This window comes from Oncorhynchus keta, chromosome 18, assembly GCF_023373465.1.
Source record: "Oncorhynchus keta strain PuntledgeMale-10-30-2019 chromosome 18, Oket_V2, whole genome shotgun sequence".
Classification (NCBI taxonomy): domain Eukaryota; kingdom Metazoa; phylum Chordata; class Actinopteri; order Salmoniformes; family Salmonidae; genus Oncorhynchus; species Oncorhynchus keta.
In genome coordinates, this window is record NC_068438.1 from 27,151,431 (window position 1) to 27,159,610 (window position 8,180).

General features: G+C 40.0%; 1 long non-coding RNA gene across 3 annotated transcripts in view; it reads right to left on the reverse strand.

Moving 5' to 3' along the window:
* Positions 1–641: 641 nt before the first annotated feature.
* LOC127908701 (uncharacterized) overlaps positions 642–8,180 on the reverse strand; it is an 18,126-nt gene continuing 10,587 nt past the window's right edge. For 2 of the 3 annotated variants that reach the window (XR_008068110.1, XR_008068112.1), the window contains exons 3-4: positions 1,138–1,917; positions 642–753 (exon numbers count right to left, since the gene is read on the reverse strand). This is a non-coding gene — a long non-coding RNA (uncharacterized LOC127908701). The remainder of the gene's footprint in view (positions 754–1,137; positions 1,918–8,180) is intronic. The other variant, XR_008068111.1, reaches the window with a different exon arrangement.

An 8,180-nucleotide genomic window follows, 5' to 3' on the forward strand; every position in this document is an offset into this window, starting at 1 on the left:
ACAAGTGATGGAAATGTACAACTATCACTGCTCGGCCATCCTGTGTTCATCAGACCAGTCAATTTCACATTCCTGCAGGATTTTTATAGCATGACAAATTCGTGATGGTACCTGCCCATTGAACCATATTGCAAATGCACAGTGACTTTGCAAAAGTGAGAAAACATAAACAAATGGACATGATGAAATCAACACAACAGGTGATGGAAATGTACAACTATCACTGCTCAGCCATCCTGTGTTCATCAGACCAGTCAATTTTGCATTTTTGAGCATGTCAAATTTCATATGGTAAATGCACATTGAAACATATTGCAAATGCGCGCACTTGCAATATGATTCTATAGTGAAAAAACATCACCTAATGGACATGATGAAATCAACACAACGAGTGATGGAAATGTACAACTATCACTGCTCGGCCATCCTGTGTCCATCAGACCAGTCAATTTTGCATTTTTGAGCATGTCAAATTTCATATGGTAAATGCACATTGAAACATATTGCAAATGCGCGCACTTGCAATATGATTCTATAGTGTAAAAACATCACCTAATGGACATGATGAAATCAACACAACAAGTGATGGAAATGTACAACTATCACTGCCCGGCCATCCTGTGTTCCCAGACCAGCATTAATATCAGAATGACCGGTAAATGCATTTACAACCATATTTTTATTTTTGGGTTACCAGTTGCACAACAATGCACGTGCATTTGCAATATGATTCTATAGTGAAAAAAACATCACCTAATGGACATGATGAAATCAACACAACGAGTGATGGAAATGTACAACTATCACTGCTCGGCCATCCTGTGTCCATCAGACCAGTCAATTTTGCATTTTTGAGCATTTCAAATTTCATATGGTAAATGCACATTGAAACATATTGCAAATGCGCGCGCACTTGCAATATGATTCTATAGTGAAAAACATCACCTAATGGACATGATGAAATCAACACAACGAGTGATGGAAATGTACAACTATCACTGCTCGGCCATCCTGTGTCCATCAGACCAGTCAATTTTGCATTTTTGAGCATTTCAAATTTCATATGGTAAATGCACATTGAAACATATTGCAAATGCGCGCACTTGCAATATGATTCTATAGTGTAAAAAACATCACCTAATGGACATGATGAAATCAACACAACGAGTGATGGAAATGTACAACTATCACTGCTCGGCCATCCTGTGTCCATCAGACCAGTCAATTTTGCATTTTTGAGCATGTCAAATTTCATATGGTAAATGCACATTGAAACATATTGCAAATGCGCGCGCACTTGCAATATGATTCTATAGTGTAAAAACATCACCTAATGGACATGATGAAATCAACACAACGAGTGATGGAAATGTACAACTATCACTGCCCGGCCATCCTGTGTTCCCATAGCGAGCATTAATATCAGAATGACCGGTAAATGCATTTACAACCATATTTTAATTTTTGGGTTACCAGTTGCACAACAATGCACGTGCATTTGCAATATGATTCTATAGTGAAAAAACATCACCTAATGGACATGATGAAATCAACACAACGAGTGATGGAAATGTACAACTATCACTGCTCGGCCATCCTGTGTCCATCAGACCAGTCAATTTTGCATTTTTGAGCATTTCAAATTTCATATGGTAAATGCACATTGAAACATATTGCAAATGCGCGCGCACTTGCAATATGATTCTATAGTGTAAAAACATCACCTAATGGACATGATGAAATCAACACAACGAGTGATGGAAATGTACAACTATCACTGCTCGGCCATCCTGTGTCCATCAGACCAGTCAATTTTGCATTTTTGAGCATTTCAAATTTCATATGGTAAATGCACATTGAAACATATTGCAAATGCGCGCGCACTTGCAATATGATTCTATAGTGTAAAAACATCACCTAATGGACATGATGAAATCAACACAACGAGTGATGGAAATGTACAACTATCACTGCTCGGCCATCCTGTGTCCATCAGACCAGTCAATTTTGCATTTTTGAGCATGTCAAATTTCATATGGTAAATGCACATTGAAACATATTGCAAATGCGCGCGCACTTGCAATATGATTCTATAGTGTAAAAACATCACCTAATGGACATGATGAAATCAACACAACGAGTGATGGAAATGTACAACTATCACTGCCCGGCCATCCTGTGTTCCCATAGCGAGCATTAATATCAGAATGACCGGTAAATGCATTTACAACCATATTTTAATTTTTGGGTTACCAGTTGCACAACAATGCACGTGCATTTGCAATATGATTCTATAGTGAAAAACATCACCTAATGGACATGATGAAATCAACACAACAAGTGATGGAAATGTACAACTATCACTGCTCGGCCATCCTGTGTTCATCAGACCAGTCAATTTCACATTCCTGCAGGATTTTTATAGCATGACAAATTCGTGATGGTACCTGCCCATTGAACCATATTGCAAATGCACAGTGACTTTGCAAAAGTGAAAAACATAAACAAATGGACATGATGAAATCAACACAACAGGTGATGGAAATGTACAACTATCACTGCTCAGCCATCCTGTGTTCATCAGACCAGTCAATTTTGCATTTTTGAGCATGTCAAATTTCATATGGTAAATGCACATTGAAACATATTGCAAATGCGCGCGCACTTGCAATATGATTCTATAGTGAAAAAACATCACCTAATGGACATGATGAAATCAACACAACGAGTGATGGAAATGTACAACTATCACTGCTCGGCCATCCTGTGTCCATCAGACCAGTCAATTTTGCATTTTTGAGCATTTCAAATTTCATATGGTAAATGCACATTGAAACATATTGCAAATGCGCGCACTTGCAATATGATTCTATAGTGTAAAAACATCACCTAATGGACATGATGAAATCAACACAACGAGTGATGGAAATGTACAACTATCACTGCTCGGCCATCCTGTGTCCATCAGACCAGTCAATTTTGCATTTTTGAGCATGTCAAATTTCATATGGTAAATGCACATTGAAACATATTGCAAATGCGCGCGCACTTGCAATATGATTCTATAGTGTAAAAACATCACCTAATGGACATGATGAAATCAACACAACGAGTGATGGAAATGTACAACTATCACTGCCCGGCCATCCTGTGTTCCCATAGCGAGCATTAATATCAGAATGACCGGTAAATGCATTTACAACCATATTTTTATTTTTGGGTTACCAGTTGCACAACAATGCACGTGCATTTGCAATATGATTCTATAGTGTAAAACATCACCTAACGGAGATGATGAAATCAACACAACGAGTGATGGAAATGTACAACTATCACTGCTCGGCCATCCTGTGTTCATCAGACCAGTCAATTTTGCATTTTTGAGCAAGGTCAAATTTCATATGGTAAATGCACATTGAAACATATTGCAAATGCACGTGCACTTGCAATATGATTATATAGTGAAAAACATCACAAAATGGACATGATGAAGTCAACACAACGAGTGATGGAAAGGAACAACTATCACTGCCCGGCCATCCCGAGTTCATCAGGCCAGTCAATTTTGCATTTCTGCAGGATTTTTGAGCATGTCAAATTTCTTACGTCATTTGGCCCACAAAAAAATCCTTATGCACAATTAAAAAAATATATAAAAAAATATGATAATAAAATTGGACAAAAGTATATTCATACAGTTCTTACACATGTGTAATTGACAAAAAAATTGAAAGAATTTCAAAAAACGGTCCAGAAAGCACTTTTTAAGGGTGTGTGAAGTTTTTACAAAATTTTGACATTTTTGACTTTTGACTTTTGACTTCCTATGAAATCATATTGGAATTGGACAAAACATATTCCTTATGCGCATGTAAAAAAAAAAAAAAATTATGATAATAAAATTGGACAAAAGTATATTCATACAGTTCTTACACATGTGTAATTGACAAAAAAATCGAAAGAATTTCGAAAAACGGTCCAGAAAGCACTTTTTTATGGGTGTGTGAAGTTTTTTTACAAAAACATTTTTGACTTTTGACTTTTGACTTCCATGAAATCATATTGCAAAACATATTTTATGCGCATGTAAAAAAAAAAAAAAAATTATGATAATAAAATTGGACAAAAGTATATTCATACAGTTCTTACACATGTGTAATTGACAAAAATTTTTCCAGAAAGCACTTTTTTATGGGTGTGTGAAACAAAATTTTGACATTTTTGACTTTTGACTTTTGACTTCCTATGAAATCATATTGGAATTGGACAAAACATATTCCTTATGCGCATGTAAAAAAAAAAAAAAATTATGATAATAAAATTGGACAAAAGTATATTCATACAGTTCTTACACATGTGTAATTGACAAAAATCGAAAGAATTTCGAAAAACGGTCCAGAAAGCACTTTTTATGGGTGTGTGAAGTTTTTACAAAATTTTGACATTTTTGACTTTTGACTTTTGACTTCCTATGAAATCATATTGGAATTGGACAAAACATATTCCTTATGCGCATATAAAAAAATTTTAAAAAAATTATGATAATAAAATTGGACAAAAGTATATTCATACAGTTCTTACACATGTGTAATTGACAAAAAAATCGAAAGAATTTCGAAAAACGGTCCAGAAAGCACTTTTTAAGGGGTGATAAGTTTTTGAAAAAAAGTTCATTTTTTCAAAATTTTACTTTTGGACATTAATTTGGGTTACATATCCAATATGAAAAACCCCGGTGGAGCGCATTTGCCCCCTGTTGAATTTTTTAAAGTGTTACAACTGGCAATTACCATATGGCATTTGCAATACACTTTGGATGAATCAACGCCGAATTGGGTGGTATTGGCCAATGTGTATATGGTTTGTCCGATGCCAATGACATGCCATTCATTTTTGTCCAATACAGGGGGTATTCCCTGTATTATTCTGTATGTTTGTTTATTCCATGTGTACCTCTGTGTTGTTGTATGTGTCGAACTGCTTTGCAGTTTTAAATGAGATCTTGTTCTCAACTAGCCTACCTGGTTAAATAAAGGTTTAATTAAAAACAAAAAACAAAAACTAGCCTACTGATCTGACGGCACTTGTTATGTTAACAATATCACTGAAAATATCAAAAAAGAAGGACCAAGTGTTTTCAACAGGGGGGGATCAAGCTGATTCTACAACATTTTACAGAGGCCAGTTCATGAAGGAAGGCTTGCTCATTAAAGTTTTTTAGCATGCCTCTATGTCAAATCAGGACAGGTCGTTTCACAGAGCAGCCATTACGAAAACGGTGATCACTAAGGTCATTACAGAAAAAACCAGACTGATACCTATCAGGATTATTTGTGAGGGTGACATCAAGGAGAGTAGCCTTTTCTGGGTGTTTGGAGTCATACGTTGTGGTATTGCTGATAAACTGGAAACCATTTATCCGGAGGCTGCATTCATTGTAGCTGGGGATTTTAACAAGGCTAATCTGAAAACAAGACTCCCTAAATTTTATCAGCATATCGATTGCGCAACCAGGGGTGGAAAAACCTTGGATCATTGTTACTCTAACTTCCGCGACGCATATAAGGCCCTGCCCCGTCCCCCTTTCGGAAAAGCTGACCACGACTCCATTTTGTTGATCCCTGCCTACAGACAGAAACTAAAACAAGAGCCTCCCACGCTGAGGTCTGTCCAACGCTGGTCCGACCAAGCTGACTCCACACTCCAAGACTGCTTCCATCACGTGGACTGGGATAGGTTTCGTATTGCGTCAGATAACAATATTGACGAATACGCTGATTCGGTGTGCGAGTTCATTAGAACGTGCGTTGAAGATGTCGTTCCCATAGCAACGATTAAAACATTCCCTAACCAGACCGTGGATTGATGGCAGCATTTGCGTGAAAGTGAAAGCGCGAACCACTGCTTTTAATCAGGGCAAGGTGTCTGGAACATGACCGAATACAAACAGTGCAGCTATTCCCTCCGCAAGGCTATCAAACAAGCTAAGTGTCAGTACAGAGACAAAGTAGAATCTCAATTCAACGGCTCAGACACAAGAGGCATGTGGCAGGGTCTACAGGCAATCACGGACTACAAGAAGAAATCCAGCCCAGTCACAGACCAGGATGTCTTGCTCCCAGGCAGACTAAATAACTTTTTTGCCCGCTTTGAGGACAATACAGTGCCACTGACACGGCCTGCAACGAAAACATGTGGTCTCTCCTTCACTGCAGCCGAGGTGAGTAAGACATTTAAACGTGTTAACCCTCGCAAGGCTGCAGGCCCAGACGGCATCCCCAGCCGCGCCCTCAGAGCATGCGCAGACCAGCTGGCCGGTGTGTTTACGGACATATTCAATCAATCCCTATAGCAGTCTGCTGTTCCCACATGCTTCAAGAGGGCCACCATTGTTCCTGTTCCCAAGAAAGCTAAGGTAACTGAGCTAAACGACTACCGCCCCGTAGCACTCACTTCCGTCATCATGAAGTGCTTTGAGAGACTAGTCAAGGACCATATCACCTCCACCCTACCTGACACCCTAGACCCACTCCAATTTGCTTACCGCCCAAATAGGTCCACAGACGATGCAATGTCAACCACACTGCACACTGCCCTAACCCATCTGGACAAGAGGAATACCTATGTGAAAATGCTGTTCATCGACGACAGCTCGGCATTCAACACCATAGTACGCTCCAAGCTCGTCATCAAGCTCGTGACCCTGGGTCTCGACCCCGCCCTGTGCAACTGGGTACTGGACTTCCTGACGGGCCGCCCCCAGGTCGTGAGGGTAGGCAACAACATCTCCTCCCCGCTGATCCTCAACACTGGGGCCCCACAAGGGTGCGTTCTGAGCCCTCTCCTGTACTCCCTGTTCACCCACGACTGCGTGGCCACGCACGCCTCCAACTCAATAATCAAGTTTGCGGACGACACAACAGTGGTAAGCTTGATTACCAACAACGACGAGACGGCCTACAGGTGAGGGCCCTCGGAGTGTGGTGTCAGGAAAATAACCTCACACTCAACGTCAACAAAACTAAGAAGATGATTGTGGACTTCAGGAAACAGCAGAGGGAACACCCCCCTATCCACATCGATGTAACAGTAGTGGAGAGGGTAGCAAGTTTTAAGTTCCTCGGCATACACATCACAGACAAACTGAATTGGTCCACTCACACAGACAGCATCGTGAAGAAGGCGCAGCAGCGCCTCTTCAACCTCAGCTTGTCACCAAAAGCACTAACAAACTTCTACAGATGCACAATCGAGAGCATCCTGGCGGGATGTATCACCGCCTGGTACGGCAACTGCTCCGCCCTCAACCGTAAGGCTCTCCAGAGGGTAGTGAGGTCTGCACAACGCATCACTGGGGGCAAACTACCTGCCCTCCAGGACACCTACACCACCCGATGTTACAGGAAGGCCATAAAGATCATCAAGGACCTCACCCACCGAGCCACTGCCTGTTCACCCCGCTATCATCCAGAAGGCGAGGTCAGTACAGGTGCATCAAAGCTGGGGCCGAGAGACTGAAAAACAGCTTCTATCTCAAGGCCATCAGACTGTTAAACAGCCAACACTAACATTGAGTGGCTGCTGCCAACACACTGACACTGTCACTGACTCAACTCCAGCCACTTTAATAATGGGAATTGATGGGAAATGATGTAAATATATCACTAGCCACTTTAAACAATGCTACCTTATATAATGTTACTTACCCTACATTATTCATCTCATATGCATACGTATATACTGTACTCTATATCATCGACTGCATCCTTATGTAATACATGTATCACTAGCCACTTTAACTATGCCACTTTTTTTACATACATATGTATATACTGTACTCGATACCATCTACTGTATCTTGCCTATGCTGCTCTGTACCATCACTCATTCATATATCCTTATGTACATATTCTTTATCCCCTTACACTGTGTATAAGACAGTAGTTTTGGAATTGTTAGTTAGATTACTTGTTGGTTATTACTGCATTGTCGGAACTAGAAGCACAAGCATTTCGCTACACTCGCATTAACATCTGCTAACCATGTGTATGTGACAAATAACATTTGATTTGATTTGATTTAATCTGAGAAAGATGTAGGGAGTCCCATTGATTTAGGACTTGGTCAGGTGGTTTAAGCATGTCCCAGTTTAGGTCACCTTGCAGCACAAATTCAGACTT